Source organism: Cydia splendana, chromosome 3 (genome assembly GCF_910591565.1).
Source record: "Cydia splendana chromosome 3, ilCydSple1.2, whole genome shotgun sequence".
Lineage (NCBI taxonomy): Eukaryota > Metazoa > Arthropoda > Insecta > Lepidoptera > Tortricidae > Cydia > Cydia splendana.
This window is the reverse complement of record NC_085962.1, coordinates 21,758,542-21,775,975: the sequence shown is the minus strand read 5'-3', so window position 1 is coordinate 21,775,975 and position 17,434 is coordinate 21,758,542. Positions and strand designations below refer to the sequence as shown.

The following is a 17,434-nucleotide window of genomic DNA, read 5'->3' as shown; positions in this document are numbered from 1 at the left end:
AATTGGCCAGTCTGACCACCACGTATAACAGCCCCTACAGCCATTGGAAAAGTCGTGCAATTATTTATCGTTTTCTCGAGTAATAATTTCGACATTCGAACTAGTTTTCCAATACTCTAATTAGTTTACGAACCGGAAGTATAGCGAATTGGGAGTACAGTATGTATTAAATGTACATACTTAATAAATTTTCTTTGATTTCGCTTTTTACCGATTTTAGGCCAAAATGTCATTATGCTTGCATAACATAAGAATAATGATAATTGTTGGAACCAAAAAGAGGAGTCATTTTTTTCATATTTACCTATTTCCGGGTAGATTTTTTGTAGGATTCCTGTATATTCGAACGAGCGAGCGAAGCGAAATTAAGTTCTTACATTCAACTTGGAACACACGGCTGGCTAGGGGCACGTTCCGGCATTTCGATGTTTTTAAGCTGAGCTATCAGAGGATAGTTTGATGCACAATAACTTAAGTAAATTTGTTCTAATTTAAATGAACGTATAGTTGAGGGCATTATATTTAAGTCATAAAATTTTGAGCAGGCTCGATCAAGAGGTTATTGAGCTAGGAAGAGCTTAAAATGCTAAAAAGCTATTTGTGAGGGGTCTTGCTATTCTGGTTATTTTAATTGCAAGTAAGTATGGTCCAGTTTGGTATCAGTTTGGCGTTTTTAGGGTTCCGTACCCAAAGGGTAAAACGGGACCCTATTAGTAAGACTCCGCTGTCCGTCCGTCCGTCCGTCCGTCTGTCACCAGGCTGTATCTCACGAACCGTGATAACTAGACAGTTGAAATTTTCACAGGTGATGTATTTCTGTTGCCGCTTACATGATGAGGCATGATGATGATGGAACAGTTAGGATAAACTAATAATATTTTGGGGTTAAGATGGTTGGGATGGATGGATCGTCTATTTCTTATCAATAATATATTTTGGTTGGCATTGAAGACAAGCGGCTTTGAGCTTCGATGACCTCAGATATCCCCTATGGCAATGCGTCGGGTATTGACATTTTTCAGCAAACCAATGGCAGATTTATTGCATGCGACCAAACCAAATGAAGATTACTCTAGTTAAGAAAGAATTGACGAGAGTAACTTTGGTATAATAGCAAGTTACTTGGATTTGTAATGTCGGTCGATGTACTGTTATAATATTTGCGAGGCGCCCCAACCAGAACTGAAATTATCAAATTAGTTTTTCAGAATGCTAATACAGTTCTCTACCATTAAACTTCTTTTCCCGTATTGACTGGTTTTTTTTGGGAATTTTCAATCACTTTTCCATAAGGTACCTTTTCTACTAAACTCTGAGACGACATTACTAGGCTTATAACTAACTTATAACAAAAATAAAAACAGGTAAACAAACGTTAAGCATTAAGGTTTCAGATCACCCAATAAAAAAAATTGAGCATTTTTTCACTTTTTTACAAACCTATGAATATCTCCGAAACTAGAAACCCTTAGGTACCTTTTCCCATGGAACGTCAATTATTTTATGCAAGTAATGTGCACTACGTTGCCATACGCCGGCGGCATTCCGCTGCTAAACGCGATCCATTTCACTCGACTCTGTATCTCAAAAATCTATTAAAGTTCATTGTTAACTTTAACTTCGCATTTTCATTTCTCGTGCCAGTGCCTATCATTTACAACTCCTAACTGTACATCGGTGGACCTTATTACAAAAGGCGTAAGGTCCACCGATGTACAGTTAACAGTGTGGACGATTGCACAATTATTTATTAGATTTTGACAGATCAGCGTATTTAAGGTTAATAATAAGGTCTACTGTCCTTAAAAAATTGTATGCATTACAAGGAAATATCAGCCTTTTGAATTAAGTATTGTAGCCGAGTTTACTTTCGTCCGATAATGTAGCTTATTTCAAAGACTATGAACTCTAAGTACTAGAAATAAAGTAGAATTTTGCTAAAGCTATAATGCTGTAATACGACATGCTAAAGGCGGTTAAATTTGAGGCGATGGAATAAAAGTGTCACTTTAAAAAACGCCTTAAAATACACTCAATAATAATTTATTTTTCAAAATCTTAATCCATGGATAACTTTAACTATCAATGACACATGTAGATAAATGGTGATAGGAAGTCAATTAGCCGACTATTCATTAAAATACGCTTTAAGTAAACTTGTTTAGAATTGATTTTTCAAAAGCTGAAACCATTGATAAGTTTTAACTCTCAATGACATATGTGGATTATTGTGGATAAGTGGTAGAATGTGATTTAACCACCTTTTCTTTAAAATACACCTTAAGTCATCGAGTTTAAAATTGTTTTTTATAAACCTCAAAACATATCACGTTATCATTAGTGACTTATACGTTATCCTCGCGACTTTTTACCGAATTATATCATTTATCAGATAGTCGTCATAACATGCATTAAATGATTAATGATATATTATGGTGACAAATCCATCATAGCCCTCCTGCTAATAATACTACAATAGGATAGAAAGTAAGAAAAATGCAGCCTTAGGATCCCACCGACATGATGATTGATCCTAATGAATATTAGTCTAAAAATAAGAATAATCTAGAAATAGATATAATCAAATTTCACTGATTCATTATACACACAACTCCTTTCTGCGCAAAACCAGTTTCGTACCAATGAGTTTTTCGGAACTTACGTACGCAATATCATTTAATATTTACCACTAGCTTTTCGGCGAAGGAAAATATCGTTATGAAACTGTATTTATCCGGCAAGGAATTTAATGGTTTCTTTGGGCCAGCGTGGGGACTATATACCAATTTTATTCCGCTTGTATACTTATGGGCTATAATAGGTAATTGGTGTACATTTCAGCAAATACATAATAATATGTATTTGCTGATGTTACCAATGTAAAAGTACTGGTAACATTTTCGACATAATGATACAAGTAGGTACCTAATCAAATGTTTTTACATTTTTATGTAAAAACATTTGTTTTATAATACATTTATAAATGATATTATCAAAAGCAGGAAATTAGCGAAGTCTACGTCACGAGTAAACAATATTCATGAAACCTCATTATAAATATAGATTCAAGTTCCCACTAACTTCGAGTTGGAAACTTATGAAGAAATCGTATGATGCTAACTCGCTCACGTCCAGTTTATTGATAAATAATAACTGCAAAGTTTAAATATAACTTGCACATTTACGATGGTCTTTCAGAAAGTTTCTAGTTGCTCAGCCTTTTTCATAAAATTACCTGACGTATAGATGATACTATTGATAATTTTGTTTGTTGAAAATATTTCGACATTTTACTATTATGAAAAACAATACTAATTGTTTTTAATGCCACTTCTGACATAAAATTTATACAAAAACTTGATAGTTTACCCGCCCCGCCTTAGCACTGGTAAACCTTAAAAAATTGTACATCTAATCCTTCCTAAAGATCACTCTATTAATAGGTGAAAACCGCATGAAAATCCGTTCAGTAGTTTTTCAGTTTATCGCGAACATACATACCTACACAAACAGACAGACGCGGCGACTTTGTTTTATAAGATGTAGTGATATAAATTCATTTAATGTCTTAGATTAGGTTATTTATAATATGATATATGTTATTTTTACATCAATTGAGGAATATTAAATAGCACTTATTTATTACATGTTCAAAGCTAAATAGGGGAGGATAGGATAACTGCGGACACGTAAGGGAAAACTCAAATTACAGTGATTATCCCACTCCCCCCTACCACTGCCCCGAGAATATAGTATGTATTTATAGTCTCTCAAAATATTCTGATTCTGATTATTGATCAACACCAATTTACCTACGAACATTTTTTTAGGGTTCCGTACCCAAAAGGTAAAACGGGACCCTATTACTAAGACTTCGCTGTCCGCCCGTCCGTCTGTCTGTCACCAGGCTGTATCTGACGAACCGTGGTAGCTAGACAGTTGAAATTTTCACAGATGATGTATTTCTGTTGCCGCTATAACAACAAACACTAAAAACAGAATAAAATAAAGATTTAAATGGGGCTCCCATACAACAAACGTGATTTTTGACCAAAGTTAAGCAACGTCGGGCGTGGTCAGTACTTGGATGGGTGACCGTTTTTTTTTTTGCATTTTTTTCCGTTTTTTTTTTTATTATGGTACGGAACCCTTCGTGCGCGAGTGCGACTCGCACTTGCCCGGTTTTTTTAATTATATTTTCTGTATTTATTTTTCTTCATAAGTTAGGTTCTTTATAACATGAATATAGAAGTAAAATACAAAAACACATAAAAAACAATAAAAAATAGCTACATATAAACACATTATAAAAAACCTAACCTAGGGTGCCGCCAGCAGCGGGACAGGGCCCAAGCTACCGGTGGTCAGGGCCGCAGAGAGAGGAACCGGCGGACTATCCGCGCCGTGTCCAAGATCACCGCCTTCTGCATCTGACCCTTGATCCAACCACCTAGCGAGAGTCTCTCAAGATGTTGGTCGAGACTCTTCGCTATTAGACCTTTCACTGAAACAACTATCGGGACAATTATCGTCGAATCAACATCCCACATGGCGGTTATCTCGTGAGCCAAGTCTAGGTACTTACTGGACTTGTCCTTCTCGGCTTTCACGAGATTCTCCTCATGGGGGATGGTGATGTCAACGAGCACGGCCCGACGTTGCGATCGATCTATTATCAAGATGTCAGGCTTATTGGCTACAATAGTCCTGTCAGTTATGATAGATCGATCCCAATAGAGCGTGGCACGACCGTTCTCGAGAACAGGCGCAGGTAAGTACTTACTTGTAGTACGGTACTTCGCGGTCCACAAGGCCGTATAGAAGTGCAAGTTGCTGGTGAATAATCTTGGCTACGAGATTATGTCTGTGCAAGTACTCGCCGTTAGCAAGATGAGAACAACCGGAAATGATATGCCTTAGTGACTCTCCGGGACGGCGGCATGCCCGACAAATGTCGACCGTACCGTCCTTCAGGATATATTTCCGATAGTTGTTCGTCATCATCACTTCGTCCGCAATTGCACAGGCAAAACCCTCGGTTTCTACGAAGAGGTCCCCGAATCGTAACCAGTTCACCGACGCGAGCAGGTCCACGTCGGGTTCCCGTGAGGGCCTTGTAGAACCGCCCGTGTAGCACCTTACTCTCCCATGCCGTCTTGCGATCCGCAGTACTTAGTACCTCAGGTTTGCGCCAGTTCTCGTTTGCCAAGGAGAGCGGCGTTAGGTTTCTGTCTACTGCCACCACATCACGATGCATCCCACACTCGTTGTTAAGGAAATAATTCCTGAGATTGTACACCTCGCGGTTGTGGAGATCCTTGGCATTTAGGAAGCCTCGGCCTCCACACTTCCGTGGGATGTACAATCTCATAATTGACGAGCGTGGGTGTAGCATGCGATGTGTGGTGAGCAGTGATCGGACCCTCCAGGGCGTCCAGCTCGGTCTGAGTCCACCTTAGTATGCCAAAGGAGTATGTGAGTAGGGGCATTACTCAGGCGTTGAAGGCGCGCACTTTGTTGCCTCCTGACAAAAGACTGTTTAGGACTTTTGTGAGCCGACTGAAAAAGCGCTCCTTCACCGACCGTCTAATACCCTCGTCCTCAATACCCAACGACTGTGACATACCAAGGTATTTATAGGTTTCTGATTCAGAGATAGATCTGAAAGACATTGTCTCAGAGAGTTGTAAATTTGTTGAATTCACAACCCTCCTCGCTGTACATGCATAACCGCACATTTATCGACACCAAATTCCATGTTGATGGCATTACTGAAGACTTGGACGGTGGTTTTCAGTAGCTCCAACAAGTCTTGGCTATTTGGTGTAAATAATTTGAGGTCATCTATGTACAGAAGGTGAGAAATGACTTCACCCCCTCTCTGAAGCCACCTACAACCTAGTCCCAAATCCTTCAGCAGGGTGCTGAGGGGATTCAGAGCTAGGCAGAACCACAGGGGACTCAGACTGTCGCCCTGAAAGATTCCTCGCTCAATCCTTACTAGCAAAAAGCGGAGCTTTGTAAGGGCTCGCGAAGTTTTTATACCTAAACGTACCGGACCGCGACTTTGATCCAATCCGAGGCTTGTTTTATGTTCGATCGAGTGGGTACGTAATAAGTCCGTTAAGAATGCAGCTATAAGTGAGAGCAAGAAAGAAATATACTAACCGGACCCCGGTTGCTTTCCGGTACGCCCTGTCTGTTACAGCTTTTACTTTGTCCATTAAAAACGTGTCCAGACGACACCTAATATACAATTTCATAAGCGCTTATTACATCCTACACGGTCGCCCAGTACTTTTTGTAAGGAAGTCAACTGGCTTTCCTACATAATGTTGAATCAGCGAGCCAATGTCCTTGAATTTATTTTTGCGTCCACACCACACAATTTAGCGAAAAACTATCCCGTCTGGATACCTACTGGCGGTAATCACGCTGTTCCGCACATAAGCACACACACACAGTTCCACTAGGTACAGCCAGGGTTCAGCAGCTCTATCTTGGGTACTGCTCTGCCAAGTGCTCATCATGACGAGTCGGATGTCCAAAACAGCGTGTGCCTATGTTGCACCAAACCTGAGTTACCACTAGGTACTGCCAAAGTTCAGCATCAGCTCTATCTTGGGTACTGCTATCCCAAGTGCTCATCATGACGAGTCAGATGACCAAACCATAATGTGCCTTTATTACACCAAACCTGAGTTCCATTAGGAGCTGCCAGGGTTCTGGGTGATTTTGTTGAACTGCACGCCGATGTTGCAATTGGCGTGCAGTCGGCGTGCAGTTCCCATACAAGTTGCAGTCGTGTATCGTTTAGCAGTTCCAAGCAATAGTAACACTAAAGGCGCCATTTATTAATTACGTAAGATAATTTTTGCCAGTTTTTGACCCCCTCCACCCCTATGTAAGAAATAATATGAATAGGCGCCATCGACATTATTGAAATTGAAAACACCACATAGGTATCGGTGTCTGAGTACCCACAACACAAGCCTTCTTGAGCTTACTGTGGGGCTTAGTCAATTTGTATAAGAATGTCTAATATTTATTTATTTATTTACTACTAACGCCATCTAATTAACATTAGCACGAATGTTCATTCATTATTTTGCCAACAGATGGCGCTAGTAGTAATACAAAGTGTTATTTCTTTTTTTTATTTTTTTAGCTTTATAAAATGATATTTTTATGTTGGATAACACATCTAGACATTAATTTAAATTACTATGTTAACTCTCATACCTAACAGTGCAGTAGTTTTTCCGTTCCTGGTACCATATCTACCTCAATTTACTTACATCTATGATCATAGGCCTTCTTGTAATCAATCCAAGCGGCTGAGAGGGCCCCCTTGTTCCGCCGGATTTGTTGGCAGATGGTCATGTCTATGAGGAGGAGCTCTTTAGTACCACGGGACCCAACCCTACATCCATTTTGAGCGGAAGCCAGAATATTGTTTGCAACAATGTGCGCGTTGATTTTTGCTCTCAAAATGGGTGTAAGGAGCTTGTATAGTGTAGGCAAGCATGTGATGGGTCTGTAGTTCTTCGCTTCCGTGGTACTACCTGATATAAATTACATATTTATTAGATTTATTAATGTTTATTTTATATACGTTCAAAGAGCATATAATCACTACGTTCTAAGAGAAGGAACTCCATAGTACGTTTTTGTCAAACGGTTGGTTTTGACAGGACTTGACTGATGTATGACTGATGAGCATCTATTCATACCAACATAAAGAAAATTGTTTATAGCACAGATAAAGAAATATATTATCTATATATTTATCTATGGTTTATAGAAAGCAGTGCTGTGAAAAATCGATAATAGTGAGTTCTCGAAACGATAATAACCGACATGATAGAAAGTAGTGCTGTGAAAAATCGATAATAGTGACTTCCTAAACCGATAAAAACCGTCCTAAACTCATTCAATTTTTTATCTTAGAAAATAAAACACCTGTGAGTTTATTACAAACTTTATTAATTTCTTAAATTGATACTTGGTATATACAAAAACTCATTTATTATAAATAATAAGTGTTCTAAAATGAATATAAAACTAAAATTAACTACAATTAAGATAACTGAAGCTAAAAATTTTGCGCCCTTGGTAGGGTACCCATCACGCAGGCAGCGTTCCCGCGCTGGATTGCTATGGCCAATCTTTGCGTGAGAAAGCTGCCTGCGCGAGGATCACCTGTGGCCTCCCTTAGGAATTTACTGAGCACCTTGTGGAGTCCCCGAGCCCCCCTACCCCATGGACCTAGTGTCTCGACGCCAAAGGCTACATATTCGTAGTATGCGCCGAGACAACTATATTTATTCGCCTTGAAGAGTTCTCGGACGTCAGCCGCCGCCCCGGCCTGTTTGCTGGTGGCTAAAATGTAGGACACCGCCAGCGTATCTGCGCAGGTGGCGTCGTACACCAGCGCCCGGCCCATCCGCCAGGGGATCAACGACATCCCGTCGGGGCGTTTGCCGTCGTCCCTTACGATCTGGGGCTCCAGAGCCGCAGGGACGTCGGCGCTGACGAGCGCTCTCCTCAGGATGTCGTTGAGCGCGGCATGACGGGATAGGCGGCCGGCGCCCGAGGAGCAGGCGAGTCCGTGGTGGCCAAGGCGATCAACAGGGGCCCCACTAGAGGCACAGCTGTGGTCCAAACATACATCGGCCCCGACCCGGAGTCCGATAGCAATTCTGAGTGTTTGGCTCGATGAAAGTGCCGTTGTTGGGTGATGGATAGGCGTGCAGCCATAAAATTAGTAAAATAAAATAATGTATTTACCAATAAACTATGGTATACATATTTACCAGGGGCCCCCGCACTAGGTGAGACCTGGGCTATAACCGCGAAAATCGAAGTTCGCAAATTGCGGGCATTTTTCTCTGTCACTCTAATTACACCTTTAATGGAGTAAAAGAGAAAAATCCCCGCAATTTGCGAATTACGGTTTTCGCGGTAGCCCCTCTGTATCGCGGGGAACCATTTAAGGCAGGGGCCTTAAATGGCCTAAGGGGCCCAGAATAACCCACGCTGGCCCATTGTGTATAGTTGAATTATCGAGAAGATGGAATTGCATTTGTAGTGGTTGTATGCTGATAGTACAAGAAAATAGAAAATTCAAATATAGAATGCCTGTAAACAAACAATACTACTACATATGCAATTCCACGCTCTCGATGATTCAACTATACAGGGGTACACAATGGGCCAGCGTGGGCCATTCTGGGGGCCGCATTTATGCGTTAAAGGGAGCAAGTGATATTGCTATCTCATTCTACCGCATGGCTGCGTCCCTTGGACTGGCCGGCGCTGGCCCATTGCGTACAGGGGCCTTTAGATTTGTACATGCAGTATCTGAATTTAGTTACTTAATAGGTATAGCATGCAAGTTACAAAATTACTAAAAATGACACTTAAATATTTGCGTACATTATAAAATATTACTTAGTATAGCTTCTAGCTGTTTCCACGTAGTTAAGTGATTGAAGAAGAGTGTAGGTAAGCTTTTTGGCCTCAATAACTGATCTGTCTTTGATTTGAGATAACAATGCTTTAGCATGGCACTGTAGGTTGAAGCCTTAAGGTGGTCCCCAAATCGTTTACCGAAGGCGGAGAAGACTTCTGGAACAGGTAGGTTAAAGATTCGGTTTTTGAGAAGCGAGACGTAACAAGTCATGAGTGCAGACGATTTGTGTGTAAGCAAAACGATACTGTGCAAAAATAACTGCCGAACAGTCAGGCCCATAGCTTCAGCGTAGAGTTCAGAAGTTGGAAATCGAAAGGGTCATTGTCCAGACTCTGGTCACAGCTAGGAGCCTTGCGTGGTCCCTTCCCGACGAAGTGTCAATTGGGGATTTTAGAACGGCAGTGGGGGCTAAGTTGTCCCAGGCCCTTATTGCCTCTCGGGTCTAGGTGGCACATCTGGCAGTTTAGCTAGCCAGGCTTTCTTGGCCTCATCCAAGCACGCGACCTCGCAGTTTGTTATTTTAAGGATTTTACCTGCGAGATCAGACGTGCTATGGATTGAGGACAAGAATGCCGGCAGAGCAATACTCGATATTTTGCGTGTTCCTAAACCGCCAAACCTAATGGGCAAAGAATCTTGGGTCCAAGCCGGTTCATTAAAATGGACATTCAAAATCGATTCCAGTTGTGACTTAAGGAGACTATCGATAGGTTGGACTAAACTAGCGACTTTCCAGATAGCGCAGCAACGGAGCAAGTACGTAAATTTGGGAACCAACAACAACATTTTAAAATAAATAAGGCCGAATGGCTACTAATTTTGACTAAACGTTCTGAATCTGATCTAAACTCGAAAAACTTTGAAGTACCTGGGCTGCTAAAGAGGGTTCTACGTTTTCGGAAATGTACAATTCACATTTGTCGAAGTCAAGTTTCAGGTCAATGGCGCTAAATTTCTGTATAACTAGGGATAAGTCACGTCGCTCTCCGGATAGCCTGGAAAGAGTAATAATAACGGGAAAAGTTGAAGGCACGACACCTCAGGGCCCTCCTCCTACTAGATGGTGTGCTCAAATTACGGCACCTATGCTATTAAAACTGCACGAGGCCATGCGCTTGGCGGAGAACAGAACCCTATGGAGGAGCCTGGTCTTCAACAGAAGGATATGATGTCACGATCCTCAGTATTGAGGGACCGACTGAAGAAGAGGGATAAGTCTGCCAGAACCGTATTATATGTGAGTCTCCGCTGATGGTGCCGTCGTCCAGGTACCAAACATGCAGTATGAACGTGAGACTATGAATAGCTGAATTAATAGCCAGACTTAATATATGGTATATATATATGTATATATATATATATACATATTTGTTCTTATTGCACAATTTGAATACTGAATGTACAAATATGCTGTACCTTTGTTTTTAAACACTGAACTGTACAAAATATATTCTGGTAGAATTTACAAATGGATACACTGTACTCGTTACAAAATCTAACATGTTTGTCTAAAGATTTTTCAAAAACTAATCTTAGAATTAATATATTTTAAATAGGATAAGGTAAACACAAATATAACTGTAAAAAGGAAGTAGGAACTAACTGAATTACCGTCACACACTCAACTCAACAGTCGAAATTATATATACCTAGGTCTATTATATACTTTAAGCCGTATCAGCTGTGGGCTGTGTGTGATAGTGTGTGTGTTAATTATTACGCTATGAGCTGATCCTCATTAACCCCTGACGCAGAATGGCTACAGAATCACAATCTCCAAGTTAATACGCATAAAATAAAACTCATTCAGTTAAGACCCTACCAAAACGAACCCATAGATCTAACTTTAACCAAAATAATAAGTTTATGGCAAAAAAAATATTTTTGGTACAAGCTTTTATCGCTGACTGTAATTTTATTCCACGGGCAACTAATACGAGTACTCATCGAGACAATTCTATAAACCCCAAACACAATTAGGTTTCGTTGTTTTATCACAGAGTTCCTATGGCCACCTCCTGTCTCGCGTCTCGCCTTACTTATGTATACAAATTTCCAGCTTCATTGGAAGTCGGGAAGTGGATCAAATTTAACTTGCAAGATTTGACCCGTACAAACATAGTTACATATTGATACCATCAATGAAAATAGAGTGTATAGAGGCGGATTGTCAAAGTAAATTATGTAGCCACTGTAAATTTACTGCCAATATCTTTCGACAGAAAATTAAAACTGTTAGAACGCCATTTGACTTTGATCCATAAGGCTGATTAAGACGGCGCGCGAAGCGTATATGCGATTTTAGCTACATTGCGGACTGTTGGTTAAGTCCAATTCAACCGCCCGATCGAAAACCGCAATGTAATGGAACTGGCATGCGAGTTGTCGCATCGACTAAATGAGCCCTTTTATTATTTCACTGATATGTGTAAATTTGTTAAATATTGAAATTAACGCCATCTACTCGACTGTAGGCCAAAGGTTATGGCGCCATCGCTCGAAAAGATTACACCATACCTTTGGCCTACTCTCGAGTAGATGGTGTTAATATTAATATTTAACAAGTTTACACATATCAAATACTATTACTTATTCTGTGATATCAGTGAAAGAATAATGATCAAAGTCAAATGGCGTTCTAACAGGTTTAATCTTCTGTCGAAAGATGGCAGTAAATGTAGGTACTGTAGCTACATAATTTACCATGACAGTAACTCTCTATTTAAAATTCTCTTTGATACCATGTTTCAAAGATGGATTTAAAAACAATTTATCTGGTTAAAGTCCTAAGCTACCTATTAGGCAGACTCTTAATAAAGTAAACTCGATTTCACTTTCATGAGCTTCTTCAGCAATTCTTTCTTCGTTGTATTGTAATCTGTAACAAGTAAAATTAATTTAAATGAAACTCCGTAGAAATCTTTGGTCTCTTAAATGCATTCGTACAATGTAAACATAAAGTACATCCGCGGAAAAATTAAAAGATGTATGAGAACCTTTTACCAAGTGGATAAAATTAGGCTTGTTTTAAGCAATGGTATGTATGCAGGCAGAGATTAAAAAGTATTATTTGGTACTATTCCGCCGTATACATCCTTTAAAACGAAGATGAGATAATAATATACTGTGCGTAAATATTAACCAATAACTTTGGAATGAATGTTTCAAACTGCTGAGAGATAAACAAATTTTTTTAATACGAGTAACAATACCATATTCACTTACCTAGTCTTTTGATTTGCTCGCTGCGTTTTTCGATTATCAGAAGCAAGAACTAGAGCAGCGGTCGGCAACCTTTTAGCAGCCAAGGGCCACATAGTAGTTAAGGAAGTTGACGCGGGCCGCACTTTTGTTAATATGTGTGACTTTAATCAGACATTGTTGTTTGACAATATTACATACAAAATAGCCAGGGGGGCTCGCGGGCCGCGAGTGAGAGGGCCGCTTGTTGCCGACCGCTGAACTAGAGTATCCCTATAGATCCGCCAGGTTGTTTGTCAGCAAAGCGGGGGCGTTTAGCTGGTATTGCCGCTGAAATCAAATAATCCGCATAATTATAGAGGTACTAGCTGCTCACCTCTTTATTAGTAGTATTAGTACCTACCTACTTAAAAATGGAGACCTATAAGCTCTAAAAACCACGGACCGGAAGACGCAGCGTGGGAAGGCCCTCTACAAGATGGAGTTGTATGGGGTCGGCGCGTGACCGGCGGCTGTGGAGATCGTTGAGGGAGTTCTTTGGCCATCAGTGGACGTCTTTCGGCTGATATGATGGTTATGATGATGATGAAGCTTTCGGAAACCCGTCGCGCGAGTGACTAAAAATACGCAAATGCTCTACCCATCCATGCAGTATCATACCATGACCGTGCTGTCGTGAACGTATCAAGCATGGAATGTAAGTTAGTAATAAATAAGAGCTCGTCAACATAGGTAGAGTTTTTTTGATACTCCTACAGTCACCAGCAGATGTTGCTAAGCGGACGAGGTGTTCAAAATTACCTTGATACCATCTTGATACGCACTTATTCTCTTAACAATAAAAGTCGCGTTAAGATCATTTTGAACACCTGGCCCTTATAGTAAATAACCTTATAATCGGTCAAGTCCTATAAATTAAATACCTTTGTACTTAAATTACATACTTCACTGCAGGCTTCACTTATACGGACTCTACTTGTCTGGTCTAATGTATGGTTTTGAACCATAACCATTTCTTATTCGGTGGACAAGTCGCATGCTCAATAGGCAATAGCATTAATTGAGCCAATAACATTTTTTTTTTCTCAATTCTACGCTTACCTTTATCCAGTCGAATGCTTATTCCAGATTTCAGACAAGCTTGGCCTGTACTCGTAGATGCAGTAGCTGAAGTTTGTGCTGGAACATTTCACACGTTAAAATTTTAAAAATAAATTACAAACATAGGTACCAACATAAAACATTAATAGTTAGTACCTTCACTTATTTTTATTTGTCAGTCGTAGTTAGCTGTTAACCAAGCAGGTAAGACTTAGACCGTTTAAATACCTTACTTTGAACTTCTTATCTGTTTTATACCGATCTATGTTTTACCTAGTAATAGCTGATACTAATGACCTGCTTGAAGACATGCATATCGGCGTCCGCGTGAGAGCAAATCTCGCATACTACCGAATACCTAGTAGGTAAAGAATCCTCAAGTAAACTATTAAAGAGCATGCGAAGACCATCTCCGTATAAATCCTTAAGCGGACGCACACATTTAACCGGTTTCGATGAAACTTGCATGGGGTATGAACTTTAAGATGTTTTGCCCCGTTTCCAATGATACCACACTCGTAGTTCGTACCTATCAATAAGCGAGATTATCATACTAATACGTACACGTACATTAGAACGTTATTGATAAACCGGTTTTGATAAAACTTCCACTGAATAACCTACTAAGTTGAGATAAATGTACCTATGCCAAAAATATTTAATAGAAAAAACCGACTTGTCAAAACAGTCTGAAATGCCATAAATGAATGACGACTGGTCTGGCCTAGTGGGTAGTGACCCTGCATATGAAGCCGATGGTCCCGGGTTCGAATCCTGGTAAGGGCATTTATTTGTATGATGATACAGATATTTGTTCCTGAGTCATGGTTGTTTTCTATGTATTTAAGTATTTATATATTATTTATATCGTTGTCTGAGTACCCACAATTAACACAAGCTTTCTTGAGCTTACCGTGGGGCTTATTCAATTTGTGTAAAAATGTCCTATAATTTTTTTTTTTTATATATGTAATTTATTGGCTGGCATTTAACTGATCACAGTGATCACCATATATAGTAATCCACTTCGTCACCTTTACCTAGTAGCATTTCGTTTCTGTAAGGGTCGCAGTTCTTACCTAACCTAATATTAACCTTACCCACTTTTATACTCGTAGTAGCATTTCGTTTCTCTAAGAAGCGCTAGTGGCCTAGCGGTAAGAGCGTGCGACTTGCAATCCGAAGGTTCGCGGGTTCAAACTCGGCTCGTACCTACCAATGAGTTTTTCGGAACTTATGTACGAAATATCATTTGATGTTTACCAGTCGCTTTTAGGTGAAGGAAAAAATCGTGAGGAATCCGAACTAATCCCAATAAGGCCTCGTTTATCCTCTGAGTTGGAAGATCAAATGGCAGTCGCTTTCGTAAAAACTAGTGCCTACGCCAATTCTTGGGATTCGTTGCCAAGCGGACCCCAGGCTCCCATGAGCCGTGGCAAAATTCCGGGACAACGCGAGGAAGATGATGATGATGATAATGATGATTTCGTTTCTCTAAGGGTCACAGTTTTATCCTACCTAACCTAACCCACAAAATCGAAATCGCCAAATGTGTACTATGCGTCGTTCAAGAGTTCTGTTCTGATAATCATCAGCAGTTCCACTTCATCAAATGTGACAGTTTTTAATGTAAATGCTTGATTTTCTGATTAAAATACATAAATCTCTGTACGTATGCCTTTAAAATTTGAGGAGTTCTCTCGATTCCTCATGGATCCCATGTTCAGAACTCGAGCTTGACATAAATGTGGCTTAAAAACGTGAGCTATGCGTCGTTGAAGAGTTCCGTTCTTGGCCATCATCAGTTCTACTTCATCAATTGTCACTTTTTTCAATGTAAATGCTTGATTTGTTGTATGCCTTTAATTAAAGATTTGAGGAGTTCCCTCGATTCCTCATGGATCCCATCATCAGTAGGTACCTACTCGAGCTTAACAAAAATGTGGCTTAAAACCTTAACTTGCTTAATAGTAATTTCGAAGACCTATCGAATGATGTGCTTATGTTGATATTTCTCAAGAAAAAAACAATGTTAGTTTCATACGACGACGACCGGTCTGGCCTAGTAAGTATAGTGACCCTGCCTGTGAAACCGATCGGATCCCGGTAAGGGCATTGTATGATGAACACAAATATTTGTTCCTGAGTCATGGGTGTTTTCTATGTAGGTATATAAGTATGTATTTATCTGTATAAGTATGTAATGTATATCGTCGCCTAGCACCCATAGTACAAGCTTTGCTTAGTTTTGGGCTAGGTTGATCTGTGTAAGATGTCCCCTAATATTTATTATTTATTTATTTACCTACCCATGGAGTGTATTTTAAACTACGTACCGAAGCGTAAAGTAAGTACATCAACACCACTTAATTAACGTCCATTAAGAGAAACGTGGACAAACTACTTGAGATCTGTGTGAAAACTAAAATACTTTTACCTAAAAGCAAAACTAGCATAATTACCATTTTCACTGTTTGATGTTGACAGAGGTACTCTGGCATGTGAAGATCTGATCTGAATCTGGTTTGCAGCTGAAATTTAAATTATTGTAAAAGAAATAAGGTAGAAGTACTAGTGCTTGACGCTGCACTAGTATTCGACATGGGCACTTTATGTCAAAGTAATATAGGTTAAATTTGAACAACGAAGATTTTTCTGTATTCAAATTTAATCCTTGTCACTTTGACATAAAGTGCCCATGTCGAATACTAGTGCAGCGTCGAGCACTAGTACTTCTACCTTAATTTAACATTTTTAGATTAAGTACTATTAGGTATAACTCCATACGCCGTGCACCGCAATAACGCGGTTGGGAGCGGCAATTTATCCAGAAAAAAAAAAGATCTTCATGGACTTTCCATGTGCGACGGTAATCGCTTATTTACAGGTGATTCGTGTCCTCGTTTGCCTCCTATATAACTTATATAGAAAAGCCTATGTTTATTTTAATATCCTTATATCTTATAGTTCTTGAGTAAAATGGCTGTGATCTACGGACGGACGGACGGGCGGACTGACCGACGGACATGACGAAACTATAACGGTTTCATTTTTGCCATTTTGGCTACGGACGGAACCCTGAAAACGATCACAATTCGGACTAACCAATTCGAAGAGAAACGTGGGTAAACTGAGGGCCTCTCGCGAAACACGTTCGCCGTGTTACTTCTCTGTCGCACATACGTACGAATTTACAAGTGCGACAGAGAGGCAACACGTCGAACGTGGTTCGCGGTAGGCCCTCTGAAGTCTGTGTGAAAATACTTTTAAAGATAACTAGCATAATTACCATTTACCTACACTGTTCGATGTCGATGGTCTGGCATGTAAAGGTTTGCACCTGAAATTTAAAATTCTGGTGAAAAATTATTTTAATATTTTTAACATTAGGACATGATGTCACGATCCTCAGCATTGAGGGAACGACTGATGATGATGAGATGATCTATTTTTTATGGGTAATCAAATATACCTACTGTTACTGTCTGTCTTTCGGGGCTCCCTGAGGATGGGGGCCCTGGGCACGAGCCCCGTGTGCCCTTATGGGAAAGACGTACTGACTTATATATTAAACCACTTATTCATAAAACTTAGCATCTACCTTTGTTAAATTTGTCCCTTTCTAACAAACACAAATGACAAAATGACAAAAGCGTT

At 39.9% G+C, this 17,434-nt stretch overlaps 1 protein-coding gene and 2 long non-coding RNA genes across 3 annotated transcripts in view; 2 read left to right on the top strand and 1 right to left on the bottom strand.

The window, feature by feature from the left end:
- The window catches only part of LOC134789409 (uncharacterized), a 400,206-nt gene that overhangs the window by 103,456 nt on the left and 279,316 nt on the right, over window positions 1–17,434 (top strand). The window lies entirely within an intron of this gene.
- The window catches only part of LOC134806847 (insulin-like growth factor-binding protein complex acid labile subunit), a 285,723-nt gene that overhangs the window by 173,331 nt on the left and 94,958 nt on the right, over window positions 1–17,434 (top strand). The window lies entirely within an intron of this gene.
- On the bottom strand, window positions 11,637–16,518 carry LOC134806312 (uncharacterized). The gene is made up of 4 exons (XR_010146507.1): window positions 16,240–16,518; window positions 13,778–13,855; window positions 12,701–13,006; window positions 11,637–12,353 (listed from the first exon to the last, which is right to left on the bottom strand). It is a non-coding gene; the product is annotated as an uncharacterized LOC134806312 (long non-coding RNA).